This window comes from Podarcis filfolensis (assembly GCF_964270895.1).
Source record: "Podarcis filfolensis genome assembly, chromosome: 9".
Lineage (NCBI taxonomy): Eukaryota > Metazoa > Chordata > Lepidosauria > Squamata > Lacertidae > Podarcis > Podarcis filfolensis.
The window spans coordinates 35,495,241-35,522,056 of NC_139610.1; the positions used below are offsets into that span (position 1 = coordinate 35,495,241).

Here is a 26,816-nt window from a genome sequence, read left to right on the forward strand (position 1 = left end):
ATCTGCTTGACATCTAATGGGAGGGCGTTCCACAGGGTGGGAGCCACTGCCGAGAAGGCCCTCTGCCTGGTTCCCTGTAACTTCACTTATAGCAGTGAGGGAACCACCAGAAAGCCTTTGGAGCTGGACCTCGGTGTCCAGGCTGAATGATGTGGGTGGAAATGCTTGTTCAGGTATAGTCATGATTGGATGTAAGCCAGCTGTGAGAAAAATCCTGACACTTGCTCAAGTCAATTTGAGTATTGCCAATGCAACTGAAAGGACACATAATTCTTCACCTTTTGTCTCTCTCCTTCTCTCTCATACACACACACACACACAGACACACACACACACAGTGCCAGAATATTTGTATGATCATCAACACTACTTTGTGAATGGTCCACTGTGCTTAACCTACATACATTTATGCTTTAACAGAATTATTAGAGTGAAATGGAGATACACTATATATATGCATTTTCTCACTGATCTCATAGTTGTAGATTCCTCTTTCTGCACCCATGTAAAACCCTGTCAAATTACGATAAGCATGCTTTCGATGAGGTGAACTCGGATCCAAACATATGTGACAGTAATAGTCTACCTATCCATATAAGCACAATTTCATGTAAGATAATATATGCTTTCAGTGACTTTAACATGTAACATATCTAGAAAGCTCTGGTCCATTAAAGATTCATGGCGGTATTTAACATTAAGCTCACAAGATCTCCAGGCAAGTCAAAGGGACTTCTCAAACACTTGGAATTAAGTACATCATTTGATTTTGCAGCGTGATGCTGACCTGGGATACTCAACATGATAAAGACAATAAGTATTAACACTGTGGGCTGCTAAACTGCTTTCCAGTGTATTACATCATTCAGTTTGCTGACTGATGTTTTTAGAGCTAATTAGTATTTCATAACTACCATTTCACTATGAGAATGTAAACACAATATGATCTGAGTTCAAGAGGAGAGCTATTTGCTATTTTGTGATTTTGTGAGGGGAATTTGTTCAAACGTTGCAGAAAATTCCATGTTGTGTTTGTTTTCCATTCATTTAAGAACTCCAAAGATATTCAGCTACATTAGAGAAACAAAGTTGATAGCTCAAACATTGAGGTCAGAATGAGGTCTTAGTCCTTTCAAAAAAATGTTTATAACACACACACACTCACTCTGTAGACCTTGGATGATTTCTGGGTACAAGGTAATGAATGGGTTGGATTCAGACTTGGTGTTCCATTAGCAGAAGAGTTCTTTTCATTTGTGGAAGGTCTTAAGAGCCAGTGGAGGCTCCAGCTTTAGAAAAGGATAATGTGATTTTCCCCAATTTTCACCACTTCAGGTCTTAGTGCCACTTTAATGAGAAGTGTTCTGGAGGTCACCAAACCCTCTTGTGGCATTGGGAGAATTCCCCTCATGGAAATTCTGGATCCCATCCAGATACCTTCTTTTTTCAACTAGCATATTCCACAGTATTCACCACTCTGGTAATTGCTCAGATATTTTTATGTTACTGGGCATGCTCACTTGAACTCAGAAAGCTCATCGACAACTACTGATATTTCTGCCACCATCTGGGATAAGAATCTGCTACATGGTACTGACTGAAGTATTAAAGGTACCAAGGATATGACTCAGAGCAAAAAGCATAGGTAGTATTGAGACACAGAACAAAGTGAAACTTAGTACAGTTTTATTCTGCTGTTCCATGTGAGCTTACCATCAAAAGAACAATTTTGATAAAGCAATGAAAATTAGCATTTTTTTAAAAGAATAATTTTGCCTCTTGCTCAGCTGTTCACTCAGAACTCATTCACACATTAATGTTTTACCCCTGATACCCTGTTGCTTGATGACTGCTAGTCTCAGCTAACTGCGAAAATTATTATAAAATATTGTACAGTATTTGAGTTAAAACTGTATGATATGAAAGCTCTCTGTGATGACTGATTGACACATACAGTCAGTACCTGACCCTAGGCAAGTGATATGATAGCTTTTGTATGAGGTTGAGTACCTTAAGCTACCATCTTGTTACCAAAGCATAAGCACCACTGAGCTCAATGGGATTTACTTCTGAGCAAGTATTAGTGCAGTTAAAATGAAAGGGGGGTACATTAGACATAAATTCCACATTTGTTGATGAAGTGTGGGTGGGCAGTTCATTGGTTTCTGAGCCGCTGCGGTGAAAGATAGACAGAGGAAGTTGGCAGTCTAAGCGCCCAAGTACAGAAAGTACTGAATTTGGTGGTGTAGCTCACTGCAGAAATTTACAAAGTAGGGGGAAAGAGATGGTAGATGACTCAGATTCCATCCAGTCAAGTGTACAAACCCAATTCTACCATATCGGATGAAGGAAAAATTGAGGGTAAAATTTTGCAGTGACAATTTAATTTCCTTATACTGGACTTTGTTTCATTTGACTTTAGGTAAAGAAGCAAAGAAAGATGCATAGTCAGTTGATTCATTTTGATAAGTTTTCATGCAAAAAAATATAGCAGAAAAGGTGAAAATGTAAGCAATTTCTGATTTGGTGGGTTTTAGCTTTTTATGTCCTGAGCACTGAAAGGGAAACAAAGAGTTAACATGTTATCTCTATATTGGCTATGTGTAAAAATTTGCTGGCTTTATGCTCAGTTGGTTTGTAACATCTCAGCAGGAGATATGGGGAATTTCCCCCATGTCCTTAAAGACATCGAAAAAGAAAGGCCAGTTCCAGCAGGCAAAAATTGCTCATTTCTTATTGATCCATGCTATGAGTTGCATAATATTGCATATACATTATGTAACACAACATAAAAATTCTGGATTGCTCTACTTTATATTAAGGCTATTCCATACAAACGTACCTCGGACTTGGGAGTAAGTCATTGAATTCAACAGGCCCTAATTCTGTGCAGGCAGCACAGGATTGCAATGCACATATATGTATACTGCAAACCTTCAGCACACAAGCAGTTCTTGGGAAGGCTAGCAATTGAATATACAAATAATACAGTCGATCAATAAAAATCAGTAGTACAATAAAGGACAGGAGATATAACACAATCAATCAATGGGGAGAGCAAGTAAAATAACTACAGTGGTTTACACATGGAAGAATATAATAGACACTGCCTGGCACCAAAAAGGTAAGACATATGTCAGCTGAGATGTCAGATGTCAGCTAGGGGTCCTGTTTGTGAAGGCAGATGAGATGAGTCATATTTGAAGTACTGTACTCCAGATAAATAGTTCAGTATGTGTAAAAAGAAAACCTCAGCCCATCAAGATACTATGCCGTTTTCTCTCAGATGGACTAGTTTACTGAATGCAGGGTGGGTTTTTTGTTTGCTTTCCCACAAAAGACTATTTTATTATGCAGATTGTGACCCCCTTAATCACATTATCTTGTGACTTGGGAACCATAACAATGTTTCTCCTTCCTGCATTGTAAACGTAATTTCAGGTGACCCTGAAGCCCCAGGTGTGGAATCCTTCCACCATGTTTTCTTTAATGATTTCCTAGACTACCTTTGCAGGTTGGCAACTAGTCACACAAAGACGGCAAAAGAGGATATCCTGTGTAGAATGGATGACGTTTAACCCACATCCTTGATGCCTGGAAACATTCTGTCGTCTAACAAGTCCAGGTTCTGAATGCGGCACTGAATGGAGAGTGAAAAGCTCCACCAGTGCTTCTTAGTCTCTCTCTCCGTTGGCAAGTCTTCTCTTGACAAGCAGCGCATCTTAGCAGCCTCTCAGCCTAACCTACCTCAGCAAGTTGTTGTGGGGATTATATGGGGGGGGGGAGAGAGAACCATGTGCACCTCATGGATCTCCTTGCAACGAGTAAATAAATACATGTAGAGCAGCCTCCCATCCCTGGAGCGCATAAGGTTCCAGGTTCATTCCCTGCTGCCTCCAGTTTTGAAAGGAGCCAATGCTCTACCAGCCTGAGCAGACGAAACGGATTTAGGCAGCCACGTTTTGTGCAGTTTGGGCAAAAACTTACGCAGGCAAGTCTTAAGCGTCTCCCTCCCCACCATGCAACGTAAACTGCCGAAGTCCCCTTGCTTTTTGCCTTGGGTGGGGGAGGCAAGAACCGCTCCGCTTCTGACAGAGTCGCCTACCCTGCTCCCGACGGGCTGGCTCCCCCTTCCCTCACCCTCTTCCCCAGGGATAGCTCAGTCGGTAGACTCTCCATCTCCGGGTCGTGGGTTCGAGTCCTCAGGGAGTTGGACTAGATGACCCTGGTGCTCCCTTCCAACTCTGCAATTCTAGGATTCTTCCCTCCCGCCGGCCTGAGCGAGTGGGGGACGGGAGGAGAACTCGCTTCCGGGCACGCTTGGCGCTCCCTCCGCAGCGGCGCTTGCTACCAGTTGCCGACCCTGGCGGCGGCCGTGCGCTGTCTCTACAACGCCGTCTGCTCCCGGGGCCGTCTGCAGCTGCCCGTTCCCCCCCCCCCCCGCCTCGGTTTTATGCAAATGAGGGCAGAGCTCGGGCTGACGTGAGGAGAGAGGCGGGGCGCGCGCGCTGGGGCGGAGTGGCGGCGGGGAGGGAGGGAGCGAGCGAGCGAGCAGCTGGGAGAGACTCGCGGGAAGGGGAAGGAGCTGGTGCTGTCCACTGCGCCGCTGGTGCTGAACCCGGGAATCCCGCCTGCTCGCTCGCTCCGCTCCTCAGCCCTCTTGGCCCCGCCCGCCCCGGAAGGCGTCCCGCCCCCCTCGCTTTCCACTCCGCCCCCCTGGTCAGAAGCAACTTGGCCAAGGAGCTTACCGGACGTAAAGGAGATTCTCTCTCTCTCTCTCTCTCTCTCTCTCAGTCCCGTGCTGTGTTCCTTGATGCTCAACTAAACCTGGACATTTCTTCGGAGTTTTGCCTGCCCCAGATTATTGGGATCCTCCTCCCCTCCTTTCCCCCCCTCCTTTGCAACCTTTTGCATTTTGGACTTCCCCCCTCCTCTTTGGTTCCTAAAGCAGAACACCTAAAAAGGAAGAGAATATATATGCACGATCCTTGCGACTAACAGGACATAACATTCTCCCCCTGCTTCCCTTTGGGGACTTTAGTGACTCTTCGATCAGGTAAGAGCGAAGGGGGATCGGGCTTGTGGCAAATGCAAGCTCCTTTTGGAATTAACGTGGCTAAGGAAGCGGGTAGAGTTTGGGGGCGATGCCAAAGGACGGGGGAAAGTTGCGAGCCTGTTAGTCCGCAGCTTAATGTAAAGAAGGACGGGGCGAGGGGGAAATATTTCGGCGGCTCTGCTCAATATCATCGTGGGCTTAGTAAACAAGAGATGAATGCAGAATGAAGCCCGGGAGGCGGATGAGGTGGGGTGCTCGTGGCAAAGTTTTCCGCACACGCTTCTCCTGGTCGTGGTCTCGGGGCTTTTAAACAATGTTATTTCGCCTTGGAAGGGGAGATCGAGAGGCGCAAGCAGGCAGATTGATTTCCGTTCTTGTTGTTCTCGGTTTTAATTAAAACGCGTTAAAGAAGCTCCTCCGAAGAAACGACGGCGTTGGAGGGCGAGTAGATTTCTCATTGATTCCGACGGGAGAGAAGAAGGGGGCAGGGGGGGGGGGGAGGATGTGAGGTCAGTCTGGGAAGCAGCGAGCAAAGCAGGAATTAGAGAGGATTTGTGGAGGAAATGCCTGATGTGCCCTGCGTGCGTGTGTGTGTAAGAGAGAGAGAGAGAGAGATCAGGCGTGATCCTTAGAGGTTGTGGAGGATGACGATGATCACAATCAGCCAGATCTGCCTGATATGAAACTTACGAAACTCGGTTTTACAAAGGACTTGACCCCTCTGTTCCCAAGGTCAGCCCCCAGGATTGAAAGTTCCCGGTTGTCTGTTCCACAGTATTGATTTGGTCAATGTCAGGCCTTCCCTCCAGGCTAGAAGTAGATGCAAATGTGAAGCTCCAGTTTAATAGCACAGTAGTATTACGTCTGGTGTTACAGATCCTCTCCTGTTTGGAAAAGAACGTAGGCAGATGGAAATGCCTCACTTTCCCACCCTAGTTTAACCTTTGGCAAGCCCTTCTCTATTCCAGGGATCTGCTAAGGTAGTTACTATGAGTTCCCAGACTTCTTTCTATACATAAACGAGAAGAAGCTGGGGGTATTTACTATGTGAGTTAAATGCTGATTCTGGAGTGGAAATTTTATAGCCAATTGGGAGGGAGATGACTGAACTGAAATAGGAAAGCACATTATGTTTCAGCCTGTATTGCATCATGTTGCAGATCACTTGATTATCTGAGAAAATGTTTATTTCTTTACATAAGATATCAGTGACATTTGTATTATATCTGTTGTCCAGCATTCCCCCCCCCCTCTCTCATGTTTGGTCTGGAAAGAATGAGCAGAGCAATGGCAGTTATGTTCCAAAGTATGATTAGTATTTTTTTACTTTAAAATTCTTTATTTAAAGTTGAACTGTGATGTTATAGTGAACATCTGCTAACATAATGCAGAGTTTTTCAGCAATTCAGAAATAGTGGGAAGTAAGATAAGCACCTGTTAGTAGGGAAAAGTTTTGAAAGCTAAACTCCAGTATTATGCTCATTTAATATTGAAATTTTAGCTTGAAAAACAATGAATTCATTTCCTTCCATTAATCAGTTATTCCCCTTGATTACTTTAGGAGTAAGTGTAAAACATGCTGTGTTGTGATTTACAGTCTAATGACTGCACGCAAGTCTATTTCCAGGGTATTATATACTTCTATATTAGTGTAAAAAATAAATGAGCATTCTCAAATGATCCCTTTCCTCAATTTGGGTATAAAGGAAGGGGATATGAAATGCCAGGATATCTGTTTTCAAAATATGTGAAGAAAACTATCATTAGTAACTATGGAAATGAAGAAAAGCATTAAGAGCTAGTTCTCTTGCAGTGCCAGGATAGACATGCAGAGGGCCTGAGCTTGTAAACATGTTTTTATATAATAATAAATGTATCCATGCAGATATCCTGGTTAAATGTTTCACGTACATATATACAGCTGTGAATGAATACGTCTTTTGCTGTTAATATAGTCCAGAAAATGATTTACAATCAGAGCTTCCCAAACTTTTCATGTTGGTGACACACTTTTTAGACATGCATCATTTCACGACACAGTAATTCAGTTTTGCAAGCAAACCGGAGGTTAAACTAAGCCCTTATAAAAGCATTCCCCCGACACACCTGCACACTGCACCCGACACATGTCTGATCTACATTGTAGAAAGTTGTATATATCTAACTTGGAAAGAGAACTTAATATTCTTTGGAATCCCAGAAGGAATGGACTAAGTTACTTCTTCAGTCTCTGCTCCAAGTCTCTTCCTTATGAGAAAATGGTTCCACTGTTGGGACCACAGCTAGTATAAAGATGGGGAGGCTGTGTGCACCATCTTGAGCTCTTTGGAGAAAAGGTGCGATATGAATATAACAAAATATTAAAAATGCATATTCTTCACATGATAGTTGCAACATCAAGTGATGAGTTGCAAGTGTAAATGGGCCATCACAGATACAACACAGTAATACAACTTGAATTTTGTACCATATCATCTCAAGCATCATGCCTTTCAATAGCCAGTTCACAGCTGCCAGCCACCATGTACAGCAACCAAGTGATGGGTAATGAAGGCCCCAGTCCTAAACACTTTTAACTGAATTTAATCCTTTTTGATTAATACAGAATATCCAAGCTTGTGCATTTAGAACTGTAGGCCTTGTTAAGATGGCAATCTTAGAGTACCAACTGATCTCAAATAATATACCTCCCTTGAACAATGGACTTTCTGCAATCTTCAATGCAGTTTTGAACTTCATGATTGGGATTCTCCTTAGCCCTATCAAGTTGTTACAATGTGAGTACAAAGTAGTTGTGTGTGTGTGTGTAGCCCTTTCCTCATCACATGGCTCCTTCCAGCAAATATTTAATCTTTCATGGTTCTAAGTTACATAGGAAACCTACATTAGTAGAGGAGAAGTTCTCTTCCCAACATGCGGAAGGTGATGTTCCCTGTAACAGGGATGTGATGATGGTTTCTGAGTCCAATTTAAAGTGCTGGTGCTTTCCTTTAAAGTTCTAAATCCCCTTTAAATGTCTAAATCCCCAAATGACTGACCCTTGCCACACCAGGCTGCCTGTGTCCTGAAGCAGGAGAGGCCATGCTTCAGTTAGACCTGCCTGAATATTTGAGACCTGCAAAGGATACCATGCTGGTGGTTCCATCACTATGTTGAGTCTGCAGGAGCAGTGGTACATGAGAGGGTCTTCTTTGTGTGGCCCCTAGGTTGTGGAATGCTCTCCTCTCTAGGATGCATATGACATCATTGTATATATTTTGACAATAGGCAAAGAAATGCCTTTTTTTGCAGAGGCTCTTGTGAGATGTCAGAATATACATTCCATTACACTGTTGTTGAAAATACACTGTATTTTCTGATTGCTGCTGATTCAGGTTAATTTATGGTCTTGTAATGTTTATGAATTTCATTGTTTGTTGTATTGAGTGGGATGTAACCTACCCTTGGATTCCATGATGGAGGGTGGACTATAAATGTGTGTGTGTCAGTCAGTCTTTATTAGATGTGTATTATGTTTCTACAAAGGAGTGGGCCTTTTCCTTGGAGATACCACATGAAGACCTTTCTATTTCATACAGTCGGAAGGGACCCTGAGGGCCACAGTAGTTGGTTTTTGGAATTGTATTCTGTTTTTAGCTTTCTTCTCTTCTCTTATTACATTTTCTTATGCTGATTTGTTGGTTTTAAATAGTATTTATATTGTGCGTGAATTAATTTTATTCATACTTTTGTTCATTGCTCACCAAAAACTTTTTATGAAGGTGGTTAACAAATATTGTTACTGAATGAATGAATGAGCAAATATATATAAACGCTACAGAACATAGGTATCCAGATAGTCAGAATAACACACAAGGCTTTAATACTACACTATTACAGTGATAAAGTCTTGGCACATCAGGTTATAGGATTGGGCTGTCAGGTTGTAATTAGAACATTTTATTGCCTCAGAAAGTCAATTTTGTTCCCTTGACCATGTTTAATCATGTCCAATTCGAAGTGCAGTGCCTTGGTCTCATAATTCATGAGAATATGAAGTTTAAAGAGTTAAGTTTGAAGCACAGCTGGCAAAACTGATTGCTTGAAGTGTGTTAAAGTTTACTCTATTTGCATTTGAATTAATGGAAGGTGGTGTCCAGCAGGGTTTTATAGAAGGAGATTCTAAAGTGTTTGACATGTGGTGATGTACTTGAGAAGTACTTGAACACACTAAATTGAGTATGATTCAAGGTTGTTTGTGAGCAGAGTTGAAGAGCTTTTAAAAAAGTAATGTGGTTATTTCACTGAGCAAGGTGTATAAAATTTTCATTTGTATGGGTGATAATTGTAGGCTGAAGACTGAAGACTATTGTAGATAAGTGTAGACTGAAGACTGAAATGTTTTCATTGTTACTGAACTTCCACGATCTCTTTAAATAATAAAGAACATAGGCAATGATCATTGACCTAGAAAAGCGCATTAAAAATGAAAATTATTTGTTGGAATGCTTGGATGATGAAATCAGCACATCATCATGACTTCATTTCATGCAGGACCCATAAGGTTTCACATTTTCCTACATGGTAGCAATTTTGAATAATCAAGGCTAATTGTAAAGGTTTAACCATATCTGGAAAAGTTGTTTGTTCTGCAAACTTTGGGGTGGTTCCATATAAGTAAGCATACACAATTGCTGCAGATTTACTAGTGTTCTTCTCTGTAGCTTACCAATGGGTGAACCGTGTCCTCAGGTTGGGGTGGTATAGAAGTGGACGTAAGGACTCCTGCTGAATGAGGTGACTTATGAGTCATCTGAGTTCTCCTCAAGCCAACACTGGAACCTAGATGCAGGGGTCATGTCACAGGCATTTATAATTCATTTCATTGCTGGGGGCGGGGCAGCTCCAGGCACACATTCCTTGTCACAATCAGCTGCCCTCCACTTGGAGGGGTTACCTTCATGTGCTTATTGGAGCCCCTGGACCTGCAAATGATTTCTGGGTCAGTATTTTTTTTTTTAATTCATACAATTAATTTATGTGTGGCCACCTTTCTTTGTACAGTGTTACCTCGGGTTAAGTACTTAATTCTGGTGGAACACTCTGTCACAAGAGACTAGGGCCCTGCGGGACTTGACATCTTTCCGCAGGGCCTGCAAGACAGTGCTGTTCCACCAGGCCTTTGGCCAGGGCACAGCCTGACTCCCTCCCTCGGCAATCTTCGCGGAGCTCTGGCCCAATGGTTGCCATTGGCTTGAATTAATTAATTTTATAATGAATGATTTTAGAGTGTTGTTTGTGCTGTACTTTTGTACTGTTTTATTGTTGTTAGCCGCCCTGAGCCCGGCTTCGGCTGGGGAGGGCGGGATATAAATATTTTTTTTTTTAAAATTATTATTATTATTATTATTATTATTATTATTATTATTACGTTCCGGATGTCCGCTCTTAACCTGAAACTGTTCTTAACCTGAAGCACCACTTTAGCTAATGGGGCCTCCTGCTGCCACCGCGCTGCTGGAGCAGGATTTCTGATCTCATCCTGAAGCAAAGTTCTTAACCTGAAGCACTATTTCTGGGTGAGCGGAGTCTGTAACCTGAAACATATGTAACCTGAGATACCATTGTATTGGTTTTGTAAATATTGTCTTCAGGAGCAGCCATATGAGTGCAAAACAACAGGTTCACCGTGGCCATTGTCAGTGATATATATGTTGTTGTTTTTACAGAATTTTTACAGAAAATCGTGATGTATGAAACAGTTCTTAAGCTTATGCCTGCGCCTTGAGGTCATGAATGGACCAGTACAGTTTCATCAGACTCTACTGAGCATTATCCAATTCATGCTGACAGTGGCATGGCATGTGGGGGCCCACAAGGGTGGTTGCCCCAGGCATGAAATTGTTAGGGGAAGAAAATTTAAACACCTGGTACTGCCTCAATACAACTGTGCACATCCATTGCTGGGCTGTAGCTCAATGTGAACCAGGAAGTGACCTCTGCAGATAACAAAGTGACTCTTCTTTTCTTATCTCTGCAGTTGCAATCTCCTGAGTGACATGGATTTCATTAGGCAGCTGAATGTGCATGTGTAGTCCTGTCTGTATCCCTCCCACCCACCCCCTCTGCAGGTCCGGGCTCTGGCAACCCATGCTATGCCACTGCATACTGATAAATCTTTGTCTTCTTAGTTTCTTCATACCAAGGCCTTAATCTCTATCAAATAGTTGAGGAGCTGGAAGCATAAGGATAAGAAAATCAAGTTGTCCCCCTCCCCCCCAAAGAAAGCTTGAGAACTAACATTTTGGTGGAATGGTTATATTTATTGAAAAGAGGATGAAGAGGTGTCAGAGTGGCCCTAAATTGGTCAGGGCCTCGGGTTGCCTTCTTGCCCCTTAGGAAATTCCTGTTGAGTTTCCTTCAGGTTAAAGTGTGTGTGTAGCAAATTTGCCACTGTTAAAGGTGGAAGTACCCATATGAAAATTAAGAAAATAATTTTAAGGAAGAAGCTTTAGCTCAGTAAAGGAATGCATTATTTGCACATGAAGGTGCAGATCCAAGATGGTTTTCATGATCGTTGGACACATGGCAGCAACTTGGAAATCTGCTGGAAATCTCTGTACCTTTACACTAGTGTTAGAAACTGGGATAGAAAAGCTAAGAGACAAGTGGCTCCTGGGATCTGAGTTGTGGGCGCCAAAACAGAATGTCTAGTCATCATTTGAGGTGCTTACAAATGCAGAAACTTTAGGTGCGAAATGTGCCTGGCACCTTGCTAATTTCAAACCCTGCTTTACATATAAGTAAGTAAAACAGGCATCTCCATGCCCAGGTTTGTACTTTAAGCACTGACAACGTTTAAGATGTTTATGTAAAAAATGCAGAAAGATAATAATTTGCATGGTAGAACCTTCAAATGTTGCACATAGCAACGATAGACAGGTTCCTAGCAAATAAACAACAAACTTCATAGTTAAATTACTTAATCTACTTTTTCTAATAGTAACTTTAGTGAAAAGATATCAAATACCAGAGCAGGCAAATGTCTCTAACAGAGATCTTGAAAATGTGGGGCTGAAAGCCCTCTTTTTACTGCCAGTAAAATATAGCTGTACTGGTTATGGGCAAAACAGACCATTGGTCTGACTAGGCATAAGAGCACTGTTCCGACTTCAAGGAATGGATAAATAAGAAGGTAAAGTATTGCCAAAAGGATGTGTGCTATAATGTACCGTTCATTTCTCCCCCATTTGCCCTTCTCACATTACAAAAGACATTCAACTCAATTTAAAAGCAATACATTTAAAAACCGTGAATGTACTTTTTATGCAACCTATAATTAACTGTGAGCCTTCACTGCCATTTGATTCTATTGAAAATAATTACTTAGCAGGACTGAATCGTGAACAAAGTAATCAGAGGTGGAGGTTTAAAAATTTCAAACACATTTCTGCAAAAATAGAAAGACTCCTGTGCACAGAAATAATAGTTCATTATTGAGGTTGCATGTGGATGACTACTACCCATGCCCTATTGGCACAGTGACTTGTGCAACCACTGACTAGAGCAGGGGCAACCAGTGTGGTATCCTCCAGATGTTGTTGGACTACAATTCCCATCATCCTTGACCACTGGCCACGATGGTCAATCAGTGGCTCAGGCTAATGGGAGTTGGAGTGCAACAACATATGGAGGACACAACTTTGGCGATTCCTAAATCAAAAGGATTATCATGAAACTAAAAAAGTCCAAAGGACAATCTACTTTTCTACAAAGTATGAATAAAATAAGGTTCATGAATAGGTGGTGGAGTCTTTCATGTATTGTTCAACTTCGGGGAACTCTGTTTCACAGAGACTGAAAATAACCCTGCATTATGGGGGAGAAATATCTGACCATCTGAATCTACTCTAGATTTAAAAATGTTGACCTTTAGATTAATTGCACAGTACATGTCCATACCCCCCCAATTAATCTCTTTGAGTCAATGTGATACATTGTGTATTTGATTGGACAGACCAAGCTAGCACACAGTTATTATGCATGAGAATGGAATATCTATATACGGTATGTATCATTCCTAGTATATGTTATAATTATCCAGCACACAACTGTGCATATTCATATTTTGTGCAGGTATTTGAGATCAACCGTTGTATAGATTGTTCTCTAAGAGGGTGAGCTCACCAATCAGATCATTTATAAAGGAAGTGTGCAAAGTGCAACTGAGGTATCAATACAGGGTTTTTTTAAAGGGTATGCTTCCTGTGTGTACCTGAGGCTTCTTAGAACAATGGCATAATGTGAGAGGTGAGTAGGGTAGAAGCTGTAGGCTTGCTGCCATAGACATGGAAGGAAAATTGCTGCATCTTCCCAAGGCTTATGTTCCTGTGGATTTGCCCTTGTTCTCTAGCAAGAGGACTGCTGTCTTTTCTTCTTGGGCGTTGCATTTTTAAAAATGATTTTTGCATCTCACTATTTGCTTTCGTTTCTCAGTAGTTAACTGCCTTGTTATTTATTTTTAATTGTTGAGGCTTCTACTTAAGAGACAGACTCTCAAAGATCCCAATGGAATAGGTCCTAGGAGACTCCCTTGTTTTCATGAAAGATGATGTAACATCAACTCCAGAGATCAAAAGTCTGACAAAACAAAAGGTGAATTGTGGGAGTATAAGGAAAAAATACAATTTCCAGACTATGAAGATTCCCGCAGGTCTTTGCACAAGGCACTTCCTCCCTCAGTATCATCTTTCCAGAATGAATGGAAAGTTTGTCATGATGTGCCAAAAGAGATGTCAGAAATTGGAGGTTATACTTTCTAGCCCCTCCTGCATTTATTACTTAAAATTGATTTCTGGGTCCCTTTCTCCGCCTTCAGTTGAGGGAAGATTCATCAATATTAGAGAAGGATGGGAGAGCAGGAGATGTTCGGAGAACAGGTCAAATGCAAATTGCCTAATGTTCTGCAATGCACATAAGAGTTTTGCTACTTCATTGTCTTAGCATGACATGAAAATTGTGTGGCAGTTAGCCTGTGGACCCTGTACTGGCTTCTTGGCTCAACCTCGCAGATCTCTGGGACCATCCTCGCATCCTTTGGCCTGAAAGGCTGTAGAACCTGAAGCTGACCTTGATCTCCACCCTATCACTTCCATACCATCATTGCATTCCATTTGCACCACTTTTCTCATTTTCTCAAAAAGTTCGTCAGTCTTTTGAAGTCCGTCTAGGTGGGCAGCCTCCTTTGTGATAATCATGTACTTTCTTTCCCCACATTGTGTCTTCCCCGTTCTCTGCAAACTGTGAAAATTCTCATGTATCTACGTATTTCCCTAATCCTTTGTCCTTCATAAAGCAGGACATAAGCACTAGTTAGGAGTGGAATGGTCTTTCTTATCTTGCCTTCCACTCACCCTTATGCAACAATGATCTCTGGGCCCTCTAATTTTGCCAGTGCTGTTATAGGTGGCATACTGATTCGCAGCTACGGCAGCTTTAGGCACAGTTGTAACAAATAACTTAAAAGTGAGAGATTCTTTATCCCTGTACTAATCTCCTGACTCATAAAGTCCCCAGCCAGATGTTTGTTGTCTTTTTATTTTTTTAAAAAACCTCACATAAAGCAATCCACAGGGTATTTGCAGATAGGTCATACAGGCTAACGTATTTTTTTTTCCTTCAAAAAAGGACTTCACCAGCGACAATGGAGTTCTGAAATATTAATCCTTAGACTCTTGGTCGTCCACTGCTCCTGTAATCCATTAGCATTACATTAAAATTCCTACTCCATTTGACTACTCAGTAAGTGGTAATCTGGTGGTTACAATGAAAGGAGAAATTTGTATGGTTTTCCTATTGCTAGTTTTGATAGTGTGTGTATATTTCCTTATTGCTGGTTTTGCTAGACAAATCTATTCTGGTAAATGCTATGTTTAATATTAATGTGTGGGGCAATTTATTTATTTACCTGGGACATTAGGACCCAAATAATATAAATTATGTTTAATCCTTGTGTTGTGCTAAGCAGTGCCTGGATTGCTGACATTGTTTCCACTGAATTTGTTGTTTGGTGTTCCCTAGCTGCTACCAGAATGTAATTCAGAGAATTATTACCAGGGAGAAATAATTGAGTGTCTTGTATTTTCATGATCCTTTTGCCTTCAGCAGGGAGGGATGGTAGTGTTATAGGCACCTTACAGCTTTCATCTAAAGCTTCAGCTGAGCTCCTTATGCACCTGAAATTAAAAAGTGGCACCCCTGTAGGCCAATAAACCTGTGGATTAATATATTTGTGCCCTTTTACATATTTTTATTTCTTGGTCTATATTACCTGCTGCTCAGGGCTCATAGCTAGTAAATTTCCTTTTGCATATGGACATTAAAAAAAAAGGTTTGTGTGATATATTCGTTACTGCAGTCTGACAGCTTTCTTTCTAAAATTATGGGATTTTGAAACCCTACAGCACCACACAAAATTAGTTTACCAGGTTGAGAAGGGCTGCTACATTAGCTTTCTGGCAGGTAGGTTGCTGTTGCTGACCAGGTGGAAAAAAGGCAAGATGGCAGGAAGGTTGCTGCAATGCAAATTATTATTATTATTGTTGTTGTTGTTGTTGTTGTTATTTCTTTATTGGTTTCCCCAGCCACTCTGGGCGGCTTCCAACAAAATATTAAAAATACATTAAAAACATCAGTCAGATGTCTTCTAAAAGTCAGATAGTTGTTTATTTCCTTGACATCTGATGGGAGGGCATTCCACAGGGCAGGCGCCACTACCGAGAAGGCCCCCTGCCTGGTTCCCTGTAACCTCATTTCTTGCAGGGAGGGAACCACCAGAAGGCCCTCGGAGCTGGACCTCAATGTCCTGGATGAACAATGGGGGTGGAGATGCTCCTTCAGGTATGCTAGACCAAGGCCATTTAGGGCTTTAAAGGTCAGCACCAACACTTTGAATTGTGCTCGGAAATGTACTGGGAGCCAGTGTAGGTCCCAGCTCCCAGTCACCAGTCTAGCTGCCGCATTCAGGATTAGTTGTAGTTTCCGGGTCACGTTCAAAGGTAGCCCCACATAGAGCGCATTGCAGTAGTCCAAGTGAGAGATGCACTGGTGGAGCCCATTGGTGGGCCTGCAGGTGCATTTGCAACCTGCCTACCACCCAGCTGTTTTGCCTCCCCCCATCCTTTGTAAGCAACAACAACCCACCTGCCTGGACACTAGCCAAGATGTTTCACCCCATTCAGAAAGATAATTTGTCTATTGGATTCTGCTGCCCTTGGATATTTTAGTGTGCATGTGTCTAGAAATGTAGCGCTCCCAGTCCAAAGTACTATGGAAACTCAGATGCAGCTCCCCAGGCAGTGACTTCCCCATCAGCTCTATGAAGAAGACAGCTCCACTTTTGCCCCCTTTTGTGAATTCATACATGCTCACAATGAATTGCTGGATTTGGGCAAATAACTTCAAAATATTTCTAATTGATATTCAATGAACAGTGTAAGATGCATATCTAAATTTGATCATCCTTGACATTTCTAGTGAAACATTGATGTGATTGAAAATCCTTTGGCACACCCATCATGGCTGGGTAAAAAGGTAAAGGTAAAGGGACTCCTGACCATTAGGTCCAGTCGTGGCGAACTCTGGGGTTGTGGCGCTCATCTCGCTTTATTGGCCGAGGGAGCCAGCGTACAGCTTCTGGGTCATGTGGCCAGCAGGACTAAGCCACTTCTGGCAAACCAGAGCAGCGCACGGAAACACCGTTTACCTTCCCGCCGGAGCGGTACCTATTTATCTACTTGCACTTTGAGGTGCTTTCGAACTGCTAGGTTGGCAGGAGCAGGGACCGAGCAACAGGAGCTCACCCCATCGCAGGGATTCGAACCACCGACCTTCTGATCAGCAAGTCCTAGGTTCTGTGGTTTAACCTACAGCGCCACCCGCATCCCATCATGGCTGGGTAGCATCTTACAATCAGTAATGAGCCAAGGAAAGCGTTGGCTCCCTTAACAAAGTTTCCTTTAGTCAAATGTGAGAGTATCAGCATCATTCTGCTCTGCTTTGTTGACCCTGGCCAAATTGTTAGTATAACTGAATAGCACTGTGGTCAAAACTTGGATTATAAGACAACACAGTGGAACAATGCTCAAAGCTAAAAGTCATACCCCAGTCCTTAAGCTCTACATCTGTATGGTTCAAAAGTAAGGCTAATGTTGAGAGAAACTTTGAGCACTGAAAAGTTGGGCTTATATTGTGAACTTATTTAAGTCTAGAATTGTAGGTATACATTTCTTTTTAATCTTAACAGCAACTATGGCTGAAATCCAACGTGCTACTTTTTGACATTCTCTCTGTCTTTGAACAGCAGGCCCTTGCGCTATATCACAGATTGCTCTTGAAATATCCCTCAGTTAACCAAAAAAAAACAAGCCCAAGCCTCCATTGGGAGCACAGAATTAGCTGCACTGTTGTTTGGTTCTTATTTCTTAAAAATAAATTTCACTAAATTAACTTCCTTAATTTTTTTAAATGTATATTAAAAATACACACATTTTCCATGCTCACCAACAGACCGGTGAATGCTTCTCTTACAAGTTTAATTTTAACGGGCCCACACTTAGGCTGGACTGTTTATTCAAAGGGGGAAAGCATAAAAAGTGTGAAAAAAGTATGAAAAGTGGAAACGTTTTTTCCACCCACTTCAAGGATGTGACACAATCTATAAATCACTGCTGCAATGTGGCCCTGTGTTCAGATCAATGCAGGTCAAATGCAGATCAAATTCAGGTCAAATGCACTTAGTGGAGTCTTGCTTGGTAGACAGGCCCAGTAGGATTTCCATGAAGAAAAAATTAGATAGCTCCTGCTATCAGATATATTTTTGGAGAGATTGCAACATAATTTCCCCCACTACCATTATCATCTTCATGGGAGCAATTATTATTTATTACATTTATTCACCAGTTACTACACAAAGTGTCCTGAAGCGACCTACAATTTTTTAAAAAAGAAAAGAAAACCCTATACAGTTCTGTGCAAATACCGTATTTTTCGTCCCATAGGATGCTCCGTCCCATAGGACGCACCTAATTTTTTTGGGGGGGGAAATAAAGGAAATTCCCCCCCTTTATTTTCCCCCCAAAACCAGGTCGGGGAACAGTGGGATGGCGGCGCTGCGCCTCCCCGCTGTCCCCCGAGCTTGTGGGGCTGGCTGATGTCTGCCCGAAGCGCGGGGCGCTCTACTTCAGTGCGCCCCGCGCTCTATGCAGCAGGCTGCTATCCGCAGCCTAGGGAGCCCTGCGGGAACTCCCGCAGGAACTCCCGCAGGGCTCCCCACGCTGCGGATGTCTGCCCAGCGAGAGGGGCGCTTTGCTTCAGGGCGCACCGCGCGCCCGGCGGCAGGCTGCTATCCGCAGCCTAGTGAGCCCTGCGGGAACTCCTGCGGGCTCCCCAGGCTTGCTGATAGCTTCCTGAAGCATGGAGAGCGAGAGGGGTCGGTGCGCACCGACCCCTCTCACTCTCCAAGCTTCAGCGAAAGCCTGTATTCGCCCCATAGGACGCACACAGATTTCCCCTTCATTTTTGGAGGGGAAAAAGTGCGTCCTATAGGGTGAAAAATACGGTATGTCAGGGATGTATCCCTTCAGCCCCCTGGGTATTTTTATAGTCGCAGTAAAGAATTGGGAGAAGATAACTCTCCTTGCTAAGTGAGCCTTGGGTATAGGAACATAACACTAATATCACATCTTTGCTATCCAGCATTCATGAAAATGCACATGTCAGGGCACAGCGTAGTCTTTAGTATATATGCTGCCGGGGTGCAAAGATCCGCCCAGCGCCCACAAATTTAGTTTACCCCCCATATTAACTTTTATTATGCTTATGTCAGACACCATGCTTATGCCTTAGCTCTTGTTTACAAAAGAAGGGATGAAAAGGAAACAAACTTTTTATTTGCTCATTTATTGACAATACACTTATACTTAAGTATACACCACCACCACACTTAAACTTTTAAGTATTGTTTAGGCACCTACTTAGGAGAAACATCAGTCGTGTCCAAGGTGCTGCTTGACTCCGCTGCCGCATAGCAGCTCAATACAATACGTAACATATTATTTTGATGTAAGAGTTAATTTTGCGTGCACGGCGCTGTTGAGTCTGACAAGCGCCGCCATTGTGAATGATGTCACAAGCGTCTTTGGTAAATGAGCGCACAAAGTCGAAAGTCCTTTAGTGAAACAGTAGGTATACATTTTGGTAATACCTAGGTATATATGTATTTCGTTTTTCTAGCTTGATCAAAATTATTTATTATTTCATAACAGGTAAATAGTTAAGAGCTTAGGTGGCTTCAGCAGCGGGCACTTGGTCCCCCCCAGAATTCAGCACCTGGGTGCCCCGCACTCCTTGCACCCCCAGGTAAAGACGGCCCTGTCAGGGCAGTCCCACCTCTGTAAGAACATAGCAAGGCAAATGATGCACAAGGAGTGTCCTTAACTCAATAATGCCCCAGTGTACACATCTTATATTTCATGACCAGCCCTTTCTAAATGCCAAAACCAAATTAGTGAAGCTCCACTCCCAGTTAGAAGTCCCTGCAGTGTGAAAAAGAGGGTTCTGACAAGCCAACCAAGGAGTCCCTCCACAAATTCCATCTTAGCCTCTTGAAAAGGTGACTAACAGAGCCCCCACTGCTGTAGGGATGGTGCCACAAAGAGAGTATGAGGCAGAGCTGGTTTAAATAGCTAGCTACCAGCGTCTTCCCCATGTGGTTCTCCTACTCCACCCCTTCCTTCAGGAGTAAATCTCCTGAGACTTGTTTAAGCAAGGGCAGATGTAGACAAACATTCCTCTGCCTCTAGATAGGGAGCCACAATACAGAACTTTTAAACAACATCAAAATAATAAAACATTATTTACTAAAAGCAAATGTTATGGAAAGGAGAAATCTTTCTTTGCCGCATTAAAAATGACTATCACAGCATCATTTATTGCAAGTTCTCATCCTGCAATATGATAAAAAGGATGACTCTTACCCCACCCTACTAAAAGATGAGCACCACAGCAGTCTGGGGTATCATGCTACCATATGTTCCCAATTAAAAACCAAGTGCCTGCATAAAGAGGAACGCCTTTGCCTGGCGCCTAAAAGTTTATAATGATGGCACCAGGCACATCTCCCCAGAGAGAGCATTTAGGAACAATTAAGCTCTCGGAATATTTATGTGCTTTGAATACTCAGCTTGTTTGTCACCAGTATTCATGAATTTGTTATTGCTTTTGACAAGCCTCTAAGATGCAGTTTGAGATTAGCAGTTTTGTTTGTACCACAGCTGTCCCACCAGCTGACCTTGGTGTTAAAGGACTTGAGTTTCCATGCTCCTGGTACACCCCCTGCCCAGCCACTAATCACATACATTATTTCCCCCACGAGTTTTCTAGCCTTTAAATTTCATATTATTTGCTTAATTTGGTATCCTTGAAATCATATTTGTGATTCATTGTGGTGGTTATGAGTTGAAGCTGATGTGTCTATGTGTACAAAAATTATTCCTTCTATCCATTCTATCTGTCATTCCTTGCCAGCTGAGAGCATTTTAATTTATTTATACATATTTATTCAAAATATTTCCAACTCGTCCTTCAGACTTGGATTTTCAAGGCAGCTTGCAAAAACATATTAAAGCCATAGACATAGTAACACCATAGTAACAAATTCAAAGGGAGGGAAGGAGGGAGATTTCCCATAATTCTCATGTCTGGGATGGTGCTTTTGCAGCCTTCTAGGTCCCCCAGTGGTGGAAGGGCCCTTTTGCCACAGTTGATGCCCCTGTCTCTTGGTGAGTTCTGGAGAAGGGAAAAGGGTAATGAGCCTTGGGCAGGAGTAGCTCACTAAGTGGCATGGAGCCACATAAATAACCTCCCAGCAGGAGTGGCACTCCTGCTTTGTAGGAAGGGTGATGCATTGGCGATGGCAGGGCTTCGTGGGCATGCTGGATTATGGGAGCAATGATGGTGTATTCAATTTCTATCCTGCGTCTAGTCCCAAAGGAGTCCAGTGCATGAAACACTGAGGAGTTAAAACAATGCAATTTCAAACAAAACAAAATCGTATTCAGAAACAATTTTAAAATGAACTAAAACATGTCAAAACAGAATATATATATATATATATATATATATATATATATATATATATATAATGGCATTTGGCGGATTAGCATTCTATGGCTTTTAAAATGTGTTTGTGGGAGGGGGTTTGTTGATTTGTTTTTGCTTTTTTTGTGCATAATGTAATTTGTGTTCTCATTTTGTATTGTATGCTGTGATCCGCCCTGTGATCTTCCTTCGAAGGCGTGCAAATTCAATAAAAAACAAAATAATACATAATAAAAATGTTTTTAAATGACCATATACCCTCCACTGGCTGGCTCCACTGGTGTGTCCTCGAAGCACCAGCTTGACTGCCAGCTGGGGCCTCACAATAAATGACAGTGATGTTGCTGTCAGGAGACTATTGCTGCAACTCTGTCCCACTGGGCAAACCACTGCTGGTGGTGGGGGCTTTAGCCATTCAAAGCAGCAAGTAGGTGTCATAGAGAAGGAAGCAGGAATACTCTCATTAACATCATTGGGAATAGAACATGGTTTCAAATTCTGGAATTTGACAACAAACTGTCTCCCTAATTCTGAAGAAACCAGGTAGTTCACCCAGCGCCGCAGATAGCAACCAAATAATTTAAATACAAACTAACTTGCATGATAAATTATGGAAATGAAAGGATGCCGTGACAACATTCTATGAACACTAATAAAACTGTTCATTATCAAATAAGCGAGGGGAGTCTGAATATTTCAGTTTCTCTATTGAACATGGCAAATGCGTCTTGGCAACAGGACAATTTATTTCAGGAAATATCAGCAATATCTGTAAAGGGATACAGTTCCTGAAATGTTCTCTCACTATAACAGGTACACAGAAATCTGCATTATCCTTTATGAAGTTTCAAAAGAAAACATTCTCAGCAGTTACATCTATATCAGAGTATTACATAATTTGACTTCAATCCATAGAGTGTACATGAAACAACAGGGGCAATTGATACAAAGCTTTCTACATTGCCCTAAACCTCATTTTTTGGGGCAGTGCGGGGGGGGGGGGGGGAGGAATGTGTATGGAACCTGAATCCAACCTTCTGTTCTCCTTGAACACCTAATTCTGGAGGGGGTAGACTATTGACGCGGGAAGACAAAGTTCACACATGGCATCCTTTTACACATGGGGCTAGTCATCCAGCTAGAGATGTATTTACAGAAGTCTGCTTCCCTGTCCATCTAATTCCTAGAGGACTTGGTGTTCTCAAGCTGCCATGCCTAATCCATTTGTAAGCACAATCACACATCAAACATAAGCTCAGATAATGCTGTCAGGAAACCTTGTTGACTAAAATGTGGTATTGGATATACAATTGCTGGACAAGCCAAACGCTAAAGATTAAAGAAAAAATATATTTGAAGCACAGCTCTATGATAGTAAGTAAGAGGCGTCCTGATAGAAGTATATAATATTATGCATGGCATGGAGAAAATGGAAGAAAGAGAAAAGCTTTTCTCCCTCATAACACTAAGATTCATGGGAATCCAATGAAGATATTGGAAGATTTAGGACAGATAAAATAAAGTACTTCTTCATGCAGCACATAGTTAAACTGTGGGAACTCCCTCCCTGAGGAGGCAGTGAAGGCCAACAACTTGGATTGGCTTTAAAACAGGCATAAGCAAACTCGGCCCTCCCGATGTTTTGGGACTACAACTCCCATCATCCTTAGCTAACAGGACCAGTGGTCAGAGATGATGGGAGTTGTAGTCCCAAAACATCGGGAGGGCCGAGTTTGCCTATGCCTGCTTTAAAAGATGATTAGACAAATTCGTGGAGGAGAGGGCTATCAATGACTACTAGTTGTGGTGGCTATGCCCTACTTTCACCGTTGGAGGCAGCAGTGCTTTTGAATGCCAGTTGCTGGAAACCACGGGAGGGGAGAGTGCTCTTGTGCTCATGTTCTGCTCCCTGGTTTCCCACAGGCATCTGACTGACTGCTGGGAGTACAGGATACTGGGCCATTGGATCGATCCAGCAGGGTATTCTTATGTTGTTATGTATTTGTCTGCATTCAGAGTGCATTCCCCCTGGCAAGTCCTAGGGTGGTTTGATCCAAGGAACTTGGACGCTCTTTGAAATCCAAGGATCTGTTTTCAGCCAAGTAAATCAATAAATGTTGCAACTAGGCAACTTTGAAATAGTTCACATACTCATTATCATACTTATTAGCTTATCATACTCATTCTCAGATAATAAGCCAAATGAGCTAATATACTTGAGTACATAGAGTGGTGTTCCTTCCTTGTTTCCAGGTTGCGTTTATTGTGCCAAGCTATTCATTTCCAAATGCAAGAGAAATGTTTCAATCTACCTCAATCCATCATTTTGAAGTAGATGACAGACATAATTGGGAAGAATATAAATGGCTTCTGAGTTAATATTAAGAATAGCTACCGGAGTGAGCTGAAAACATTAAAAGGTTATTGCCATTCATCCGGTCTTTTAGAACATACTAACCATCAATAAGATGCTGTGGTACATGACTAAGATGAAAATGCTTAGCTTGAAATTAGCCAAAAATAGAACCTAAAGAATGCAATAATTTCAACATGGACAACTGGGTCCTTTGGCTGCATTGCAATCTACTATTTCATGTGCTTGAATTTAACTTAACTTCCAGGGTTTTTTTTATTGCTTATGTTCCATCAGCTCAGGGATTAACAGTCTGTGGCCCTCTGGTTGGTAGATCACAACTCCCATCAGCCCCAGTTTATGGAATGATCAGGTGGTGAGAGTTAGAGTTAAGCAACAACTGGTTAGCCACAGATTTCCCATCCCTTCATTAACTTGAATTAATTTCACATACATCTGTGTAGTTGTGTAACTGTAAACTTCAGAATCATATCATTTATGAACAAAACCATTAGATGCAATACATTCTATTCCTTTTATAATATCATATAAACCACCAACATTATTTATTTGTTTTCAAAAAGGTCTGCTTAGAAAAAAGAATCCTTCCAATCTTAATATAATTACAGTATATGTACCAGTAAGTGAAATCCATCTTTCTTGAATCTCAACTCAGGTACCGAGTCCATTTTTTTCTGTCAAATTTATCTGTTGGTTTTTCAATTTTGTTGGCCTCTAGGAATTTGTTTAGCGATTCCCCAAACTGTTTGCAATTAAAGGCTTTTTATAATATCAGAAAGTACAACTTTAGTAGCTAATGTAAGATTAATCATAAGAAGCTTTATCGTGAATAGCTTTTTATCCAAGGCAATCTATAATGCAGTTGTCAGATCAAAAACCAAATGAACCAGATTATTTGAAAAATAGCTCTAAAATTGTTGCAGCCAACAGTGACCACAAGTGTAAAAAGGGCCAGCAAAGTTTGTTAGGATAAATGCATGTGACAATTATATTCTGCTATGTTTAATGGGACTTATAATAATAATATGTATTATTTATACCCCACCCATCTGGCTGGGTTTCCCCAGCCACTCTTGGCAGCTTCCAGCAAAATATTAAAATACAATAATTACAGGAAGTTACTAGGAAGTGTGTTTGGGAGTTCAGCCTAAGAAAAGCAAACTATAATATAGGACTCATCCACCCTTCCGCTTGTCCAGCCACCTTCCCCTGAAGAAACCTGCTCTTTACTGCTGAATTGGAGCAAACATCAATCAGGTTTTCTGTAGATTGACATTTGCTCCAATTCAGCAAAGAGAAAACTGCTCGGGCACATACCTAGAAAGCACGAGACAAGAGGAAAACCTATTGGGCTCCTTCTTTCTAGGCATAGAGCAAGTAAAGTGTGGACGAGCCCTTTCACAGAAATCAATAATACTAATGGCTGGTTCACATTCAAATGTGCAAACCCCACTAGCATACTTGGATCTACTGATTGTACAAACTTGGCCTCCCTTTAAAAGTTGGGAGCAAGAGTTTTCTTATGCTTAATGATGGATGGAATTCAATTTCTAAACTGGTTCTTGTGAACTGGTTCATGTTTCTTCCAAACCAGCGGCTTTAGTGAAGTATCAGCAGGAAAATTTGTCTCTAATACAAAAAAGGGGGGGAAGCCAGTGGATTTGGGCAGGTCTGTGCTGTACATTCCGAGTTTAACTAATAAGCCCTTCATGTTAATATGAGGATCAACAGAAAGAAGAGCTCAAAATCTTATATTGTTACTATGACAGCCTAATTGAATATTTATCTTTTTCTCTAATATATCAAATACATTCACCTTTCTATTTGAATCTTCCAAAATTTACATCCCTCACCCCCAGTAGCTGATAAAATTAAAGAAACAGCCTTAGTGACAGTGCTCTTTTCTGTTAACGGATACTGATGAAGAGTTAGTTTCACCTTTGGACTGGAAATAAATATTTCCTTTCTTATAAATAGTTAATCTTCAGCCTGATCCATAATATCTGTATTGGATGAATAGTCTGAAAATTGTTGTGCTCTGATTTAATGAACTATTTACAGTTCCAGAAATATTCACAAAAGCATCCTGGTGTATTCAATACACATGCTTCCCCAAAAAAGTTGGAATGGGTTCAGCAGACAGTATAATCTGCATCCCCTTTACTAATTGTAGTAAGCTTAGTTGGTTAGAGTGTAGTGCTGCTAATGCCAAGTTGCAGGTTTGATCCCCATATGAGCCACCTAAATATTTTTTGCATTGCGGGGGGGTTGGACTGCATGACCCTTGAGGTCCATTCCAGCTCTACAATTCTACAATTCTACCCTGCTCAACATAAAAAAAACTAAGATAATGGCCACTAGTCCCATCACCTCCTGGCAAATAGAAGGGGAAGAAATGGAGGCACTGAGAGATTTTACTTTCTTGGGCTCCATGATCACTGAAGATAGTAACAGCAGCCACGAAATTTAAAGATGCCTGCTTCTTGGGAGAAAAGCGATGACAAACCTAGACAGCATCTTAAAAAGCAGAGACATCATCTTGCCTACAAAGGTCCGTATAGTTAAAGCTATGGTTTTCCCAGTAGTGATATATGGAAGTGAGAGCTGGACCATAAAGAAGGCTGATCGCCAAAGAATTGGTGCGTTTGAATTATGGTGCTGGAGGAGACTCTTGAGAGTCCCATGGACTGCAAGAAGATCAAGCCTATCCATTCTTAAGGAAATCAGCCTTGAGTGCTCACTGGAAGGACAGATCCTGAAGCTGAGGCTCCAATACTTTGGCCACCTCATGAGAAGAGAAGACTCCCTGGAAAAGACCCTGATGTTGGGAAATATTGGGGGCAAAAGAAGAAGGGGACGACAGAGGACAAGATAGTTGGATAGTGTTCTCGAAGCTACTAACATGAGTTTGACCAAACTGCGGGAGGCAGTGGAAGACAGGAGTGCCTGGCGTGTTCTGGTCCATGGGGTCACGAAGAGTCAGACACGACTAAACAACAACAACAACAATACCTAAACCAGAGATGGGGAACTTGTGGCCTTCCAGATGTTGACTTCAGTTCCCATCATCACATATTGTTGGCTATGCTTGCTTTGGCTGATGTCGTTACAGCTGGAGAGATACACAGTCTCCCATCACTGACTTAAATGATCCCTAGCGCAACAGAATTATGTCCTATACATGCTTTTTGGAGTTACAGATAGGTAGCCGTGTTGGTCTGCCATAGTCAAAACAAAAAAATTTTTTTT

At 41.9% G+C, this 26,816-nt stretch overlaps 1 protein-coding gene across 2 annotated transcripts in view; it reads left to right on the forward strand.

Annotated features, from left to right (window-relative positions):
- The first annotated feature begins 4,561 nt into the window (after positions 1–4,561).
- The window catches only part of FSTL5 (follistatin like 5), a 327,643-nt gene continuing 305,388 nt past the window's right edge, over positions 4,562–26,816 (forward strand). Inside the window, exon 1 of one of the 2 annotated variants that reach the window (XM_083631144.1) lies at positions 4,562–5,056. The gene's annotated coding sequence lies outside the window, so the exon portion shown is untranslated. The remainder of the gene's footprint in view (positions 5,057–26,816) is intronic. The other variant, XM_083631145.1, reaches the window with a different exon arrangement.